At 39.3% G+C, this 19,974-nt stretch overlaps 1 long non-coding RNA gene across 2 annotated transcripts in view; it reads right to left on the bottom strand.

Annotated features, from left to right (window-relative positions):
- Nucleotides 1–13,817: 13,817 nt before the first annotated feature.
- Nucleotides 13,818–19,974, bottom strand: part of LOC122239529 — a 155,793-nt gene continuing 149,636 nt past the window's right edge. For both annotated transcript variants that reach the window (XR_006218713.1, XR_006218714.1), the window contains one exon: nucleotides 13,818–13,874. This is a non-coding gene — a long non-coding RNA (uncharacterized LOC122239529). The remainder of the gene's footprint in view (nucleotides 13,875–19,974) is intronic.

A 19,974-nucleotide genomic window follows, 5' to 3' on the forward strand; every position in this document is an offset into this window, starting at 1 on the left:
TTTGCCCATTTCGTCACTAGGTTCTTTGTTTTTTGGGGGTTGAGTTTGATAAGTTCTTTCTAGATTTTGGATACTAACCTTTGACCTGATATGTCGTTTGCAAAATGCTTGACCCATTCTGTCGGTTGCCTTTTAGTTTTGCTGATGGTTTCCTTCATTGTGTAGAAGCTTTTTATTTTGATGAAGTCCTAATAGTTCATTTTTGCTTTTGTTCACTTGCCTCCAGAGACATGTTGAGTAAAATTTGCTGCAGCCACGATCAAAGAGGTTTTTGCCTGCATTCTCCTCAAGGAATTTTGATGGCTTCCTGTTGACATTGAGGTCTTTCATCCATTTTGAGTTTATTTTTGTGTATGGTGTAAGAAAGTGGTCCAGGTTCATTCTTCTGCATGTTGCTGTCATGTTTTCCCAGCAGCACTTGCTGAAGAGACTGTCTTTGTTCCATTGATATTCTTTCCTGCTTTGTCAAAGATTAGTTTGTGACATTAGTCAATGGCCCTCCGTTTGTGGGTTCATTTCTGGGTTTTCTATTCTGTTCCATTGATCTGAGTGTCTGTTCTTGTGCCAGTACCATACTGTGTTGATGACTAGAGCTTTGTAGTATAGCTTGAAGTCCAGGATTGTGACGCCTCCTGCTTTGATTTTCTTTCTCAAGATTGCTTTGGCTATTCGGGGTCTTTCTGGTTCTGTGCAAATTTTAGGAGTATTTGTTCTAGCTCTGTGAAGAACACTGGTGTTATTTTGATAGGGATTCATTGACTATGTAGATTGCTTTGGGTAGTAACACCATTTTAACGATATTTGTACTTCCTGTCCAGAAGCATGGAATCTTTTTCCGTTTTTTTGTGTCTTCTTCAATTTATTTCTTAAGCTTTCTATCGTTTTCAGTGTACAGATTTTTCACCTGTTTGGTTAGATGTATTCCTAAGTATTTTGTGGTTTAGGTGCAATTGTAGATGGGATCGATTCCTTGATTTGTCTTGTTGTTGCTTCATTGTTGGTGTATAGGAGTGCAACCATCTTCTGTGCATTGATTTTCTATCCTGCTACTCTGCTGAATTCATGAAACAGTTATAGCAGTTTTTTGGTGGCTACATCACTCGGTTTTATCATCAGCAGGTACTAGCATCTTTTCCTCACCCTTCCAAGGAAATCTTGCATGACCTAACAACTGAAGAACTTCCTAGAGGAATCACTGATTCAATCTTTATGGTGCCATCCCTAAAGTGGAGATTTCTGTAAGTGATCATTAATTGGAACACATGGCCAGAAAGGTATCATTAACCTCAGTTGAAGTTATAATGGACTCTGATAGCTTTTGAGGCTGAATATGCAAGTCTAAGCATCATTTTAGCCTATAACAGTGGACCACACAATAGCCTTAGACTTTCTATTAGCTAGCCAAGTCAGTTATGTTTGTGCTTTTGCCAACAGTTTTTGTTGCACTTGATGTAAGCCAGAAAGAACACTTAATGTCTAAACAGAAGAAGATGGTTTATCTGGCTTGCCAAGGTAGGCAATTAGATTCAAAGGTACATTGTTTAGGCTCGAGTTTGGTAATTTACAATTCTGTCTCTGAAGCATTCTGCAGTGTTTCATAATTATTCTGCTCTGGAATTTCTGTGCATTGCCACTGCAGGTAATTTCCAAAGTTTTCAGGGCTGCTGTATAGTCGTATCATACCACATGACCCAGCAATCGATCATTCAACAAAAGGAGCATATTGGTCGGCTCCTAATTGGACTCCAAACTATTGTTTCTGTGACATCAATGCCATCTAGAAATTCTGACAGTGATGTAGTCAGGAGGGAGGCTACTTTTTTTCTGACCCTCTGGATTGGCAAAACACAGTCCTCAACCAGTCATGCATGACTGAGAACTAGAACAACCATCTCAACCAATTGTGTAATTGTAACCAGAACATCTTGTGATTCAGATTGCACTTCCTTTATTTTTGCCCCAGACTCTTGCCTTGCCTGTATCAACTCTGGCTTTAAAACATCAGCCAATCTCAAGATTTGCCCAGGTTTTGATAGCCTGTTTTAATAAGTATGAATGAGATCGACCCTTATGCCTTGTTCCCACTTTCCCTAATTAAGTGCTACTGTGTTAGTAATATAGCAGATTTTTTATGGGACAAGGAGATTTCCACAGAAAAATCCTTGAACTTACTAATTAATGATTTAAAACATTTAGGAAATAACTAAGCTGAGAATATAATTAATATAAATTAATGCTTGTCATGTGAGTTTTCAAATTCATCTCTCTTTAGAAAATAGTAGAAGGATGAGTGGCTATTTCTTTGACTTTCTCATATCAGAAACCACAGTAGCAATAGCCTCAAATCAAGATTCAAATGGGGGCGCCTGGGTGGCTCAGTTGGTTAAAGCTTGGACTCTTCATTTCAGCTCGGGTTATGATCTCCCATTTTGTGGGTTCTAGCCCCATGATGGGCTCCCCACCTCAGTACTGAACCTGCTTGGGATCCTCTCTGTCTCCGTCTGCCCCTCCCCTACCTGCAGGCACTCTGCCTGTCTGTCTAAAATAAATAAAAAAACATTTATTTCTTTTACTTATGGGGGGGGGGTGGCACTGGGAGAGGCAGAGAGAGAGTCCGAAGCAGGCTCTGCATATGTGGGGCTCAAACCCATGAACTGTGAGGTCATGACCAGAATCACATAAAGAATTGGTCGCTTAACTGACTGAGCCACCCAGGCCCCACTAAATAAAAAACTTTAAATGATAAAAAAAATTCAGTGGAAGCAGACAGTATCTCAAACTTGTACCTGTACTTTCATTATGTTATCTTTATTCGATCTCTAACTGTACAGCATCAACTGGTGTCTGTCTTTTTTTTTTTTTTTTTTTTTTTTTTTTTTTTTTAATTTTTTTTTTTTTCAACGTTTTTTATTTATTTTTGGGACAGAGAGAGACAGAGCATGAACGGGGGAGGGGCAGAGAGAGAGGGAGACACAGAATCGGAAACAGGCTCCAGGCTCCGAGCCATCAGCCCAGAGCCGGACGCGGGGCTCGAACTCACGGACCGCGAGATCGTGACCTGGCTGAAGTCGGACGCTTAACCGACTGCGCCACCCAGGCGCCCCTGGTGTCTGTCTTTGAGACAAGAGTTCTTCTTTTATTGAAATCAGTTGCCCTCAGTGAATTTTTAGCTTTTTTCTAACACAACAAACCTGAATTCCTCAACTTAATGATTTTAATGAATAACTCAGTTTGTGATAACACAACTCAACTATTCTTAAGAACTTTAAAATCTAGTGTATGCAGAATGCACAAATTAGCCTAGAATGACAAAAAGTCTTTTTAAAAAACCAACAAAACTTCTCAGACATTCATGCAAACCTTCTGTTTAGCTGCATTGTTTTCATAGGAGTATCTTTCAAACAAAAGTTAAGGTGTAGTCCTCATCTAAAAAGGGAAAAATAGAATCAAAACAGAGTATTTTTAAGTTACATTCTTACAACTTCCCATCAATATCCTTGGGTTTTAACCCACTTCCTTTGCCAGAAGAGGATTTTTGTTGATTTTTCAGGCTAAAACGAGAAAGATTTTATCAGTTAGTTTATGTTTTAAGTCAGTCTTTTCTGGTTAGAGGCCTGAAGATTTATTTGGTAATTTAGTTTTACTCTTTTTTCTCCTTCATGTCGTTATTACTTGTTATGTTCTCTTTTCTTTTTGTGTTTAATTTAATTTCAAGTTAGTTACCATACAGTGCAGTATTGGTTTCAGGAGTAGAACTCTGTGATTCATCACCCACATATAACACCCAGTGCTCATCCCACCAAGTGCCCCCCTTAATGCCCATCCCCCCCGCCCCATCCCTCCCGCAACCCTCAGCTTGTTCTGTGTATTTAAGAATCTTATGGTTTGCCTTCCTCTCTGTTTTTATCTTAATTTTTCTTTCCCTTCCCCTATGTTTATCTGTTGTGTTTCTTAAACTCCACATGTGAGTGAAATCATATTACATTTGTCTTTTTCTGACTTACTTGACTTAGCATAATATATTCTAGTTCCGTGTAGGTTGTTGCAAATGGCAAGATTTTATTCTTTTTGGTCACTGATATTCCATTGTGATATATACATAAACACAGCATGTGTATATCATTGTGTGTGTATAATATCTATGCATATATCCATATCTGTCTGTATATACCATATCTCTACCACATCTTCATTATCCATTCATCAGACTTCTCTTTAGTCTCTTGTTTTTAGCTTATTTCTGTGTTATCAGTATGAGCCTTACCTACTGGCAATATCTCTACTGGTTTTTAATTTTCTATAGTTACGAATGGGAAGAAGTAACCCCCAACTAAGATATTCATTACCTGTAAATTTGTGGGCAAGTGGGATAGGAAAAGGGGAGAAAATTGTGATTGTAAACAATTATTCCTATAGCTGCACCAAGAGCTCCAAAGGCAGGGAATTCAGTTATTTCTTCTAGGAAGAGAAGGAACAAGGGAAAGGAAGGAGAATATAAACATACGTTGCCCATATTTTTATACTTTGTGCTGCGGTTTTTCTGATTAGGGTTCTTGTAGTCTCTGTGTATGCACTTTCTTTATGACTGTTTGGTCTTGAAAATTTGGCAATTTTATGTAAATGCATTGTTTTATGAATAATTATATACATGTCTGGAGCAAAAAATGCCAGCTCAAGAAGTTGTGACTTGACAAATTATAGAGATAGCTCTTCTAGATCACCTCCTCCCCTTACTTCACACTCAACTTCTGTTGGTGCAGAAAGAGTGTTGGAGGTGAAGGCACTGAAAACACAGTGACAATGTTCTGTTTACCTCCATTATATCACGGTCAAACAGAGAAACTTGAATCATGCTGGGTCAGCCTCAGGACTGAGTGTATTTCATGAAAAACACACTCAAAGCACATCACCTTGGGACAGCACTCCAAATGTTCTTGCAGACTAGTTTCTCTGCAGGGAGCCAGGTAGATTGGGGCAGTGAATAACCAAAGGAGAATTTTTCCTCTCCTTTGAATCATTTGATTGCACTGCAGGGAAGACTGTTTTTTTGGTGTGTTTGTTTTTGTTTTGGTGTGCATGTTTTGTTTTCTTTTTTTGTCAGTTTTTAACCTCAAGTAGTTGTGGCTCTGAGAAACAGGTAAATACTGACTAATAGGGAAAAATTGAGAATGGCTTGGAAATGGGCAAAGAAATGACTGGGTGCCCTTTCCATGGAATACTGGGCATTGGCTAGGGGATCCTCTCGGATTATGTGGTACTACAGGAATGTGGGCCTTTGTCTTTGATTATGCTCTTAAATTTTTTTTTTTTTAATAGTTACTTTTGAGGGAGGCAGAATATGAGCAGGGGAGGAGCAGAGAGAGGGGAGACACAGAATCTGAAGCAGGCTCCAGGCTCCCTGCAAGCTGTCAGCACAGGGCCTGATGCGGGGCTGGAACTCATGACCTGGGAGCTGCTGACCTGAGCCCAAGTCAGATGCTTATCTGACCTAGACACCCAGGCACCCCCATTTGAATTGATTTTAACACATGTTAGTTTGCTTGTTAATTAATGACTTTGTAGGAATGTCATGATTTTAGCGTTTTGAAAATTCTATTTTCACTTCTCTATTCTGGCCGACCGGCCCCGCAGACACCTGTGTGTGGTAGACTGGGACGCCTCATCTGCAGCGGAGCACAAACAGCGAGCCCAGCCGCTTAGGGCTCACCGCAGCCGCCTACCCGGATGCTGCCAACCCGGTCAACAAAATTCAGAGATTGCTTTCCCACTATGGCATGGATCATAGACTTTTGGCTTGAACGCACTTAACTCCTTTTCTTCCCATTTCCTTTGAACTACTATCTTTCATGTTTCTAGTCTGTTGCCGGATTGGATTTAATAAAATGTTTCCATTCAACACTGTCTTCTGTCTCTTGATTTTGTTTTTTATTTCAGCACACCAACAAGATACAAATTGAGACTAGTTAGCCTCTAATTAGAGGCACAGGCAAGTGTTTGTTCAAAATGACTGTAGTAGTGCCTCCCTGAACAAGTTGGAGTTTTCATTGAGACATGACTCAGCAAATGGTTGTTAACCTAAGTGAAGAGGGGTACAGCTCGTTCATTTCAACACTCCTGTGATTTTTATTTTGTCTTGTCCCTTATGGTTCAGGGCGGTCATTGCTTGTGATTTTGTTTTGTTCCTTAGAAATTACTGTTCCTATTTTCTTTTCTCAGTTTCTAAAACTGCTTTTAGATACAGAGTCATCTAAAAGTTCCCGAGCGGAAAAATACAGCTTTTCGCAGCATCATATGACCCTGGATCCTTACCCAGTAATTTCATGAATTTCCTTTTCTGTATCCCATCGATGTTTCCAGCAAATTTACAGGGGGAAAAAAAAACAACAAAACAGACTGTTTCTATCCCGATTAGAAATTAGCTGCAGAGATGGGAGCTGTCACTGAAGCCCTGAAGAAAGGTTTCTAGCTCTCAGTTTTTGATGTACCTGTGATTCAGTGCTAAGCTGGTTTGCTGTAGTACCCTGTGTTGGAAGTTACTATCTGAGTGACAGATAGCATATTCTGAAAGAAAAGGACTTTGGTGTTCAACTTCACTTTACTTACAGGGTTTAGGGCTACAAAGAGAATGGTGAATTTAGGGGCTGAGTTTTGTGAGTAGTAGGAAAAATCTATGAACCTTACTGGTGACTGATGTACTTACCACAGAATTATTTAAGTAGTTTTATAGCTTTAGTGAAACCAAATTCTAAGAACATGTTGAATTATCACTTAAATATGCCATTCTCCGTGACTAATCTGGTTTCCTGATGAAATGATTACATTGAGAGGTCTAGCTTCTTTTCTTTTCTTTTTTTTTTTTTTTGTTCATGAAAATTGGGGAAAGGCTCTTTTTTTTTTTTTAATATATGAAATTTATTGTCAAATTGGTTTCCATACAACACCCAGTGCTCATCCCAAAAGGTGCCCTCCTCAGTACCCATCACCCACCCTCCCCTCCCTCCCACCCCCCATCAACCCTCAGTTCTGTTTTTTTTTTTTTTTTTTTTTTTAATATATGAAATTTATTGTCAAATTGGTTTCCATACAACACCCAGTGCTCATCCCAAAAGGTGCCCTCCTCAATACCCATCACCCACCCTCCTCTCCCTCCCACCCCCCATCAACCCTCAGTTTGTTCTCAGTTTTTAAGAGTCTCTTATGCTTTGGCTCTCTCCCACTCTAACCTCTTTTTTTTTTTTTTTCTTCCCCTCCCCCATGGGTTTCTGTTAAGTTTCTCAGGATCCACATAAGAGTGAAACCATATGGTATCTGTCTTTCTCTGTATGGCTTATTTCACGTAGGATCACACTCTCCAGTTCCATCCACGTTGCTACAAAAGGCCATATTTCATTCTTTCTCATTGCCACGTAGTATTCCATTGTGTATATAAACCACAATTTCTTTATCCATTCATCAGTTGATGGACATTTAGGCTCTTTCCATAATTTGGCTATTGTTGAGAGTGCCGCTATAAACATTGGGGTACAAGTGCCCCTATGCATCAGTACTCCTGTATCCCTTGGATAAATTCCTAGCAGTGCTATTGCTGGGTCATAGGGTAGGTCTATTTTTAATTTTCTGAGCAACCTCCACACTGTTTTCCTGAGTGGCTGCACCAGTTTGCATTCCCACCAACAGTGCAAGAGGGTTCCCGTTTCTCCACATCCTCTCCAGCATCTATAGTCTCCTGATTTGTTCATTTTGGCCACTCTGACTGGCGTGAGGTGATTATCTGAGTGTGGTTTTGATTTGTATTTCCCTGATAAGGAGCAACGTTGAACATCTTTTCATGTGCCTGTTGGCCATCCGGATGTCTTCTTTAGAGAAGTGTCTATTCATGTTTTCTGCCCATTTCTTCACTGGGTTATTTGTTTTTCGGGTGTGGAGTTTGGTGAGCTCTTGATAGATTTTGGATACTAGCCCTTTGTCCGATATGTCATTTGCAAATATCTTTTCCCATTCCGTTGGTTGCCTTTTAGTTTTGTTGGTTGTTTCCTTTGCTGTGCAGAAGCTTTTTATCTTCATAAGGTCCCAGTAATTCACTTTTGCTTTTAATTCCCTTGCCTTTGGGGATGTGTCAAGTAAGAAATTGCTACGGCTGAGGTCAGAGAGGTCTTTTCCTGCTTTCTCCTCTAGGGTTTTGATGGTTTCCTGTCTCACATTCAGGTCCTTTATCCATTTTGAGTTTATTTTTGTGAATGGTGTGAGAAAGTGGTCTAGTTTCAACCTTCTGCATGTTGCTGTCCAGTTCTCCCAGCACCATTTGTTAAAGAGACTGTCTTTTTTCCATTGGATGTTCTTTCCTGCTTTGTCAAAGATGAGTTGGCCAAACGTTTGTGGGTCTATTTCTGGGGTTTCTATTCTATTCCATTGGTCTATGTGTCTGTTTTTGTGCCAATACCATGCTGTCTTGATGATGACAGCTTTGTAGTAGAGGCTAAAGTCTGGGATTGTGATGCCTCCTGCTTTGGTCTTCTTCTTCAAAATTATTTTGGCTATTCGGGGCCTTTTGTGGTTCCATATGAATTTTAGAATTGCTTGTTCTAGTTTCGAGAAGAATGCTGGTGCAATTTGATTGGGATTGCATTGAATGTGTAGATAGCTTTGGGTAGTATTGACATTTTGACAATATTTATTCTTCCAATCCATGAGCACGGAATGTCTTTGCATTTATTTATATCTTCTTCAATTTCCTTCATAAGCTTTCTATAGTTTTCAGCATACAGATCTTTTACATCTTTGGTTAGGTTTATTCCTAGGTATTTTATGCTTCTTGGTGCAATTGTGAATGGGATCAGTTTCTTTATTTGTCTTTCTGTTGCTTCATCGTTAGTGTATAAGAATGCAACTGATTTCTGTACATTGATTTTGTATCCTGCAACTTTGCCGAATTCATGTATCAGTTCTAGCAGACTTTTGGTGGAGTCTATCGGACTTTCCATGTATAATATCATGTCATCTGCAAAAAGCGAAAGCTTGACTTCATCTTTGCCAATTTTGATGCCTTTGATTTCCTTTTGTTGTCTGATTGCTGATGCTAGAACTTCCAGCACTATGTTAAACAACAGCGGTGAGAGTGGGCATCCCTGTCATGTTCCTGATCTCAGGGAAAAAGCTCTCAGGTTTTCCCCGTTGAGGATGATGTTAGCTGTGGGCTTTTCATAAATGGCTTTTATGATGTTTAAGTATGTTCCTTCTATCCCGACTTTCTCAAGGGTTTTTATTAAGAAAGGGTGTTGGATTTTGTCAAAGGCCTTTTCTGCATCGATTGACAAGATCATATGGTTCTTCTCTTTTTTTTTTGTTAATGTGATGTATCACGTTGATCGATTTGCGAATGTTGAACCAGCCCTGCATCCCAGGAATGAATCCCACTTGATCATGGTGAATAATTCTTTTTATATGCTGTTGAATTCGATTTGCTAGTATCTTATTGAGAATTTTTGCATCCATATTCATCAGAGATATTGGCCTGTAGTTCTCTTTTTTTACTGGGTCTCTGTCTGGTTTAGGAATCAAAGTAATACTGGCTTCATAGAATGAGTCTGGAAGTTTTCCTTCCCTTTCTATTTCTTGGAATAGCTTGAGGAGGATAGGTATTATCTCTGCTTTAAACGTCTGGTAGAACTCCCCTGGGAAGTCATCTGGTCCTGGACTCTTATTTGTTGGGAGATTTTTGATAACCGATTCAATTTCTCCGCTGGTTATGGGTCTGTTCAAGCTTTCTATTTCCTCCTGATTGAGTTTTGGAAGAGTGTGGGTGTTTAGGAATTTGTCCATTTCTTCCAGGTTGTCCAATTTGTTGGCATATAATTTTTCATAGTATTCCCTGATAATTGTTTGTATCTCTGAGGGATTGGTTGTAATCATTCCATTTTCATTCATGATTTTATCTATTTGGGTCATCTCCCTTTTCTTTGTGAGAAGCCTGGCTGGAGGTTTGTCAGTTTTGTTTATTTTTTCAAAAAACCAACTCTTGGTTTCGTTGATCTGCTCTACAGTTTTTTTAGATTCTATATTGTTTATTTCTGCTCTGATCTTTATTATTTCTCTTCTTCTGCTGGGTTTAGGCTGCCTTTGCTGTTCTGCTTCTATTTCCTTTAGGTGTGCTGTTAGATTTTGTATTTGGGATTTTTCTTGTTTCTTGAGATAGGCCTGGATTGCAATGTATTTTCCTCTCAGGACTGCCTTCGCTGCATCCCAAAGCGTTTGGATTGTTGTATTTTCATTTTCGTTTGTTTCCATATATGTTTTAATTTCTTCTCTAATTGCCTGGTTGACCCACTCATTCGTTAGTAGGGTGTTCTTTAACCTCCATGCTTTTGGAGGTTTTCCAGACTTTTTCCTGTGGTTGATTTCAAGCTTCATAGCATTGTGGTCTGAAAGTATGCATGGTATAATTTCAATTCTTGTAAACTTATGAAGGGCTGTTTTGTGACCCAGTATATGATCTATCTTGGAGAATGTTCCATGTGCACTCGAGAAGAAAGTATATTCTGTTGCTTTGGGATGCAGAGTTCTAAATATATCTGTCAAGTCCATCTGATCCAATGTATCATTCAGGGCCCTTGTTTCTTTATTGACTGTGTGTCTAGATGATCTATCCATTTCTGTAAGTGGGGTGTTAAAGTCCCCTGCAATGACCACATTCTTATCAATAAGGTTGCTTATGTTTATGAGTAATTGTTTTATATATCTGGGGGCTCCGGTATTTGGCGCATAGACATTTATAATAGTTAGCTCTTCCTGATGGATAGACCCTGTGATTATTATATAATGCCCTTCTTCATCTCTTGTTACAGCCTTTAATTTAAAGTCTAGTTTGTCTGATATAAGTATGGCTACTCCAGCTTTCTTTTGGCTTCCAGTAGCATGATAAAGAGTTCTCCATCCCCTCACTCTCAATCTAAAGGTGTCCTCAGATCTAAAATGAGTCTCTTGTAGACAGCAAATAGATGGGTCTTGTTTTTTTATCCATTCTGATACCCTATGTCTTTTAGTTGGCGCATTTAATCCATTTACATTCAGTGTTATTATAGAAAGATACGGGTTTAGAGTCATTGTGATGTCTGTATGTTTTATGCTTGTAGTGATGTCTCTGGTACTTTGTCTCACAGGATCCCCCTTAGGATCTCTTGTAGGGCTGGTTTCGTGGTGACAAATTCCTTCAGTTTTTGTTTGTTTGGGAAGACCTTTATCTCTCCTTCTATTCTAAATGACAGACTTGCTGGATAAAGGATTCTCGGCTGCATATTTTTTCTGTTTAGCACACTGTAGATATCGTGCCAAGCCTTTCTGGCCTGCCAAGTTTCAAAGGAGAGATCAGTCACGAGTCTTATAGGTCTCCCTTTATATGTGAGGGCACGTTTATCCCTTGCTGCTTTCAGAATTTTCTCTTTATCCTTGTATTTTGCCAGTTTCACTATGATATGTCGTGCAGAAGATCGATTCAAGTTACGTCTGAAGGGAGTTCTCTGTGCCTCTTGGATTTCAATGCCTCTTTCCTTCCCCAGTTCAGGGAAGTTCTCAGCTATAATTTTTCAAGTACCCCTTCAGCCCCTTTCCCTCTCTCTTCCTCCTCTGGGATACCAATTATGCGTATATTATTTCTTTTTAGTGTATCACTTAGTTCTCTAATTTTCCCCTTATACTCCTGAATTTTTTTATCTCTCTTTCTTTCAGCTTCCTCTTTCTCCATAACTTTATCTTCTAGTTCACCTATTCTCTCCTCTGCCTCTTCAAGCCGAGCCGTCGTGGTTTCCATTTTGTTTTGCATTTCATTTAAAGCGTTTTTCAACTCCTCGTGACTGTTCCTTAGTCTCTTGATCTCTGTGGCAAGAGATTCTCTGCTGTCCTGTATACTGTTTTCAAGCCCAGCGATTAATTTTATGACTATTATTCTAAATTCACTTTCTGTTACATTATTTAAATCCTTTTTGATCAGTTCATTAGCTGTTGTTATTTCCTGGAGATTCTTCTGAGGGAAATTCTTCCGTTTGGTCATTTTGGATAGTTCCTGGAGTGGTGAGGACCTGCAGGGCACTTCCCCTGTGCTGTGGTGTATAACTGGAGTTGGTGGGCGGGGCCACAGTCCGACCTGATGTCTGCCCCCAGCCCACCGCTGGGGCCACAGTCAGACTGGTGTGTGCCCTCTCTTCCCCTCTCCTAGGGGCGGGATTCACTGTGGTTTGGCATGGCCCGTCTGGGCTGCTTGCACACTGCCAGGCTTGTGGTGCTGGGGATCTGGCGTATTAGCTGGGGTGGGTAGGCAAGGTGCACGGGGGCAGGAGGGGTAGGCTTAGCTCGCTTCTCCTTGGGTGATCCACTTCAGGAGGGGCCCTGTGGCAGCGGGAGGGAGTCAGATCCGCTGCCGGAGGTTTGGCTCCACAGAAGCACGGAGTTGGCTGTTTGCTCGGAGGGAGCAAGTTCCCTGGCAGGAACCGGTTCCCTTTGGGATTTTGGCTGGGGGATGGGCGGGGGAGATGGCGCTGGCGAGCGCCTTTGTTTCTGACCAAACTGAGCTCTGTCGTCTGGGGGCTCAGCAGCTCTCCCTCCCTTTGTCCTCCAGCCTTCTCGCTTTCTGAGCAGAGCTTTTAACTTCAAACCTTCCAGACCCTAAGTCACGTTTGCTGTTGGAACACAGTCCGTCCGGCCCCTCCGCTTTTGCCAGCCAGTCTCGGGGGCTCTGCTTGGCCGGCGAGCCGCCCCTCCACCCCGGCTCCCTCCTGCCAGTCCGTGGAGCGCGCACCGCCTCGCCGCCCTTCCTACCCTCTTCCGTGGGCCTCTTGTCTGCGCTTGGCTCCGGAGAGTCTGTTCTGCTAATCCTCTGGCGATTTTTTGGGTTATTTAGGCAGGTGTAGGTGGAATCTAAGTGATCAGCAGGACGGGCGGTGAGCCCAGTGTCCTCCTACGCCGCCATCTTCCCTCTCCAAGGCTGTCTAGCTTCTTTTCAATGACCATTAGTAAAGACAGCATCTTGGGGCGCCTGGGTGGCTTGGTCGGTTAAGCGTCCGACTTCGGCTCAGGTCATGATCTCACGGTCCGTGAGTTCGAGCCCCGCGTCGGGCTCTCTGCTGACAGCTCAGAGCCTGGAGCCTGTTTCAGATTCTGTGTCTCCCTCTCTCTCTGCTCCTCCCCTGTTCATGCTCTGTCTCTCTCTGTCTCAAAAATAAATAAACGTTTAAAAAAAAAAATTAAAAAAAAAAAAAAGACAGCATCTTAAAATAAAAAAAAATAGAGTATGTTTTATAGCTTTATTTTCAGCTATTATTGATAGATATGTCACTTTGAAGTATACAGGGTGATAATCTGATGCCCATATGCAAATCAATAAACGTGGTATACCACACTAATAGAATGAGAGATAAAAATCATAGGATCATCTCAATAGATACAGAAAAAGAAGTTAACAGTCTTCCACATCCTCTCCAGATTAACAGCTGTCACCAAATTGGGTATACAAGGAATGTACTGAAGCTAGTAAAGGCCATTTATGATAAAACCATAGCAAACATCTTACTCCATGGTGCGAGTTTGAAACCTTTTCCTGTAAGATTAGGAACAAGAGGGAGGTACCCACTCTAGCTGCTGCTTTGCGACACAGTGCTAGAAGTCCTAGTCATGTTAAATAGATAAGAAAAAGAAGTAAAAGACATCCAAATCAGAAAGGAAATGTGTTGTCTATGTGTGCAGATGATAAGAGTTTTTTAAATACAGAAAATCCCAAAGACTCTACCAGAAACTTAGAACTAATAAATGCATTTGTTTAGTGATGTTGTAGGATACAAAACCAATGTACAGAAATCACTTCATTTCTTACACTGAGAGCGAACAATCTGAAAAAGAAATAAAGGAAATAATCTAATTTACAATAGCATCAAAAGAATAAGATACTTAAACATAGGTTTAAACAAAGAAGTAAAAGATATATACACTGAAAATTCAAAGCAATTGATTATAGACATTGAGGAAGACACACAAAAAAATCAAAAGATACCTTGTGTTCATGGATTGAAAGAATATTTTAAAGTGTTTAAAGCTTATCATTATAATTCTATAATGATTAATTCTATACTTCTATATTTTCAATGCAATGCTTATCAAAATTACAATGGCATTTTGTTTTTACCAGAACAGAAAAAACCATCTTAAAATTCATATGGCAAAAGATCCTAAATAGCCAAAGCAATCCTGAGAAAGAAGGACAAAGTTGGAGATCTCACACTTCCTAATTTCAAACTTTATTTCAAAACTATACCCATCAAAGTAGTATGGTGCTGGCATAAAAACAGACACATACATCAATGAAATAGAATCCAAGGCCCATAATAAACCCCTGCATATACAGTCAACTAATATTTGACAAGAATACTTAATGGAGAGATGATAGTCTCTTCAACAGATGGTGTTGGGAAAACTGGATAGTCACATGCAAGAGACTGAAGTTGGACCCCTCTCTTACACAAGGAGAGAAATGAACTCAAAATGGATTAAAAACTTAAATATACGACCCTAAACTGTAAAACTACTACTAGAAGAAAGCATAGGGAAACATCTCAACATTGGTCTTGGCAACAATTTTTTGGATAGAACACTAAATGACAGTAACCAAAGCAAAAATGAAGAAGTGGGACTACATTAAACTAAGAACCTTCTATATAGGAGAAATAAAGCTTATAGAATTGGAGAAAATATTTGCAACAAATTACAAAGGGTTACTACCCAAAGTATGCACAGAACTCCTAGCAAAACAAACAATCCAATCAAAAAATGGGCAAAGGAATGAATAGACATTTCCCCAAAGACATACAAATGGTAATAGACACATGAAAAGTTGCTCAGTATCACTAATCATCAGGGAAATGCAAATCAGGTAGTATCTCATACCTTTTAGAACGGTCATTATAAAAAAAAAAAAAGAGATAACAAGTATTGGCAAGGATGTGGAGAAAATGGAACTTGTGTGCACTGTTGGTGGATGTGAATTTGTGCAGCCACTATGGAAAACAGTCTGGAGGTTCCTCTAAGAATTAAAAATAGAACTACCATATCAGGCAACAATTTCACTTGTGGCCATATACTTGAAGGAAATGAAATTACTATGTCAAGGAGCTATCTGCACACCTGTGTTCATTGCAGCATTATTTACAAGGGCCAAGGCATGGAAGCAACCTTAGTGTCCTTTGGTAGAGATATGGATAAAGAAGCTTTGGTACACACACACACACACACACACACACACACACACACACACAGGAATATTTCTTAGCCATCAAAAAGGGAAATCCTGATTTTGTAAGAGTGTAGGTAGACCTTGAGGCATTATGCTAAGTGGAATAAGTCAGGCAGAGAAAGACCAATACTATCCATTCTTTGTTACGTGGAGTTTTGAAAAGTCAGACTCCTAGAAACAGAGAGTAGAATGGTGATTGCCAAGACCAAAGGATAGGGGAAAAGGGATGATGTTGTCCAAAGGGTACAAACTTGCAGCTATAAGAAGGATAAGTTCTGAGGATTTAATGTATAGCATAGTAACAATAGATAACAATTTTCTGTGTATAATACAGTAGTTTTGAGTGTAAATCTTTTTTATAGTGTTTATTGATTTGAGAGAGCACATGTGTGCATGCACATGACGGAGGAGCAGAGAGAATGGGAGAGAAAGAATCCCAAGCCGACTCTGCACTGTCAGTGTAGAGCCCAACATGGCTTGATCTCACGACCGTGAGATCATGACCCGAGCCAAAGTCGAGAGTCGGTGGCTTAACCGACTGAGCCACCCAGGCACCCTGAGTGTAAATCTTAAATGTTATCACCACACACAAAGTAATGATAGTGAGGTGATGGAGATGTTAATGAACCTTATTGTGGTAATTATTTTATCACATATATGTGTATTGAATCATGCTGTATACTTAGTAAACTTACACAGTGTCATATGCCAATATCTCCGTAAAACCGTGAAAAAATTTAGGGTATCTGTAGGTACTTTTGCCTAGAAATTCTAGTAAGATTGCTGAATTACAGATGTAACACTGGTTAATGTTCAACAGGCCATAAATATCTGGGGTTGTCTGACTGGACGGAAAGTGTGTGTATGTCTACTAGGCAAAAATCTGTGAGGAACAAAGGGAACTTCACTATGTCTATATCCTTTAATTAATACTTAATGGTGAGATAAATTAAATATATTCTCCTAGATTCTCCTTGGATGGCCTTGGGCATGATGTAGTGTGGAAAGGATAAACACCAACTTTTTGCTTCCAAATTTTGTACTTTTCTATGTTTATTGGCCTTTTAATTTTTCTTCCTTTATGAACTGTCAATTCATTCTATTTTTTGTTTTCTACTAGTTCGGCTTTTATTTGATTTACCAGAGTAGAAGAAGGTATCTGTAATGGTTAATTTATATGCTATTATTGAAAATGTATTTTATTTTCATGTTTTTCATATTTAATATATTTCAAATCCAAGAAAATTATATTCAGGGACTCAGTTTGAATGTAATAATCTTAATGTACTTAAGTGTGTGTTAACAGTTTTTGGTTGAATTATCTTCTATTTTTCCAATTTGCTGCACTCTGACCATTCTTTGGGTTGTTTTCCTATTGTTTCCGGGGGAAGTAAAGTGTGCCCACACCTCTCTATCTCCAACTCTCTGCCTTCTGTCCTAATCTGTTTGTACCCCAAGTGTTCACATCCTTCTTCATTATTCTGAGCCTTTCATATTTACTCATGCTTGCTGTTCTTATTTGTTGTTTGGACCTTTGAACACACAAAGAGACTTCGTTGACAAAATGTGTCAAGATTTCTAAGTTCTACAACTGTTTTGCTGAAAATTTTTGAGTTTTTTTCCATTTAAAAAACATAAAATACATTTTTCCTTTCATTAGAGATTTCCCTGGGTTATATAATAAAAAAGCTAAAAAGGATGTAATAAATAAACTAGTAGCTCTTTATTTTGTATAAGAAAATCCTACACCTCTTTCCTCCCTCCCTGATAATCCTGTGAGACCGTTCCCTTGGACTCATGACCTCAGGCTGAGAATCCCAGAACTCTAATGCATCATTTGGTCACCACCTTGTGCTATAGCTAAATTAGGAGCCTTTTTCCAAATAGCAGAGTTTTGTTTAGCTTCTTGTCCTAGGGAGGGTGAGTGGAAGGATATGGGCAATGCTTATGCACGGGAGGAAATTCAGTGTGTGGAACTCCTCTGATTCCCTGAGCCTGATGTTATGAGATCTTTTGACAGATTAGGTAGGTGGTGGTGGTGAAGAGGGGCGGAGGGGTTGGTGGACCATACTCTATAAGAAGACCGTCCTTCACAGGTTCCTATGCTTCCAGAGAGGAAGGGTATACGAAAATGAGCAGAAGCAGGAATTGTACAGGAGGGAAGAGTTGGGGCAACTGTATAGAGAAAGGTATGGGAAAGAAAGTGAAATAGATTTTTCCAGCTTTATTCAGAAATAATTGATATACATCACTATATAAATTTAAGGTGTAGAATATGATGGATTGGTTTATGTATATTGTGAAATGACAAACACGGTCGATTTAGTTAATATCTATCTTTTCATAGGTTAAATAAAGAGAAAAAATTTTTCCTTTTGATGAGAACTCTTAGGATTAACTCCCTTAGCAATTTTCTTGTAGATCATAGAGCAGTGTTAACTATAGTCATAATGTTGTACTGAAGTTGCTTTTTAATGGGAATCCAGATTTGAGAACGAAGATATGGGAGAAAGAGTAAAGCATAGAGTTGCCACAGGCTTACAATTACTGTACCTGCCTTTACTATCTCTGATCTGTTTTGTGTTTTCTCCAGTTGTCAGCTCATCTGTGGCTCCGCTTGCTGCATTGCCCAGTATGTGATTTGGTCAAACAATTTCAATGTGACCTCAGGCCTCCAAGGGTCTCTTTCTTTCTTTCTCTGTCTCTTTTTTTCAAGGGAATGCGTTTAGTTTGTTGTCAAGTTTGTAATTTTAATTCCAGTTTAGGTGTGCAATATCATGTTTCAGAGGTTCTGTACATTGCTCAGTGCTCATCATGATAAGTGTACGCTTAATCCCCTTCACCTAATTCACGCATCCCCTCACCCACCTCGTCTCTGGTAACCGCGAGTTCTCTATTGTTAAGAGTCAAAAGGATGTATGCACTCCTGTGTTTATTGCAGCATTATTTACAATAGCCAAGTTATGGAAACAAAGTGTCTATATCTGAATGGATAAAGAAGATGTGGTAAATACATACACAATGGAATATTGTTCAGCCATAAAAAGAATGAAACCTTGCCATTTGCAACAACATGGATGGATTGAGAGAGTATAATGCTAAGCAAAATAAGAGAAAGACAAGTGCCACATGATCTCGCTCATATGTACAATTTAGGAAGCAAAAATAATGAACAAAGGATCTCTGACTGTTTTGATACCCCATTCTCCTTATTGTGCCAAATAAATACACTGCTCTAAAATTCTGGGTATCAGTTCGTGAACATTTCTGAATGGTGTCACAAAAAGATTTCCTCTGGCTTTTGTCTGAGTTTGTGATACCCAGCTTCATCCAGATCCTCAGAGTTGTTTGGGACCTCTTTATCTCATTACTGTAGATTTCTGTCACTCTACACATTTTCTGCACATAGCATATTGCCTTATTTCCCCACTCCCCCCCTTCCCAAACCTCTTCCCCTAGATGATTGACATTATTTGTCAGTTCCTGATTTTACTTTCTCCACTTTGGCACCATTGGTTATCTCCCTAAAATCATGATTTTCTCTGTTTTGATTTTCTCTGCTCTCTTGAATGGAACCAGTGATAGCTCAGCCCTAAATCTATGGCTTTTACTTAGTCTTCTCAATTTGATCACTGGTTAGCGTATGAAAATGAGCAGTTCCTTAATTCTTTGACATTCCTATCTCCCTGATTTTTGTATATAGAAGCAGGGCTTTTAAAAGGCAGATAATAGGGGAGCCTGTGCTGACAGGTCAGAGCCTGGAGCCTGCTTTGGATTCTGTGTCTCCTCCTCTCTGTGCCCCTCCCACACTCATGCTCTGTCTCTCTCTCTCTGTCTCTGTCTCTCTCTCTCTGTCAAAAATACACATTAAAAAAATGAAAAAAAAAAATAAAAGGCAGATAATATGTAAAAATAGTAGTACTAGCAATATAATAATGATAACAAATACTACATATTTGTTCTTTTTTGGCCATGCATGTTTCCTCCATTAGCTTTCTCTTATCTGTTTATATGTTATCCTTTAAATAATTATTTCCTTCTCATAACTTCAAATTTTGGATGGCTTCTATGTTTTTGTCTCTAGCTGGGATATTTCTTGTCTGTCAATCACCATGACTTTTTACGAATAAATAGGCCAGACTTTGGTGAATCTTTGGCTCCAAAACTTTGGTGGATTTTGGTTTTTACCCCCCATTCTAATCAGCAACCATCTTTATCCCTTCCCTTTAACTTGTACACTAATATGTAGGTTTAAGTCTTGTCTCTGTAGCTATAAAACCTTCGGTAAGTTAATTTATATATGTATTAAATGTTTATGTGGGTGGGATAGAATATTTTTCTGAATAAAATGGAATTCTTTCCACATTTACTGAAATATAATGACCTATAACATTGTGCCAGTTTATGGTGTACTTTTTTTTTTTTTGTATTCTTGGTTAAAGTTTATAGGAGGTATCATTGTTTTCGACCATGAGCAAACATCCATCTTTTCTTGATGTAGCCAAGATAGCACTGGATTTGGAATCAGAAGACCTGGTATTTGATTTCAAACCAAGGAACTATGTTTTTAGGTAAGTTACTTTTTTGAATTTGAGATTTTTCATTTATAAATGAAAACAATTCTATCAGATATATCCACCCCTACAGATAATTAAAAGCATCAAATGTGTGAAAGTCCTTAGTAAAGACGCACCATGAAAATA

This window comes from Panthera tigris, chromosome B3, assembly GCF_018350195.1.
Source record: "Panthera tigris isolate Pti1 chromosome B3, P.tigris_Pti1_mat1.1, whole genome shotgun sequence".
NCBI lineage: Eukaryota > Metazoa > Chordata > Mammalia > Carnivora > Felidae > Panthera > Panthera tigris.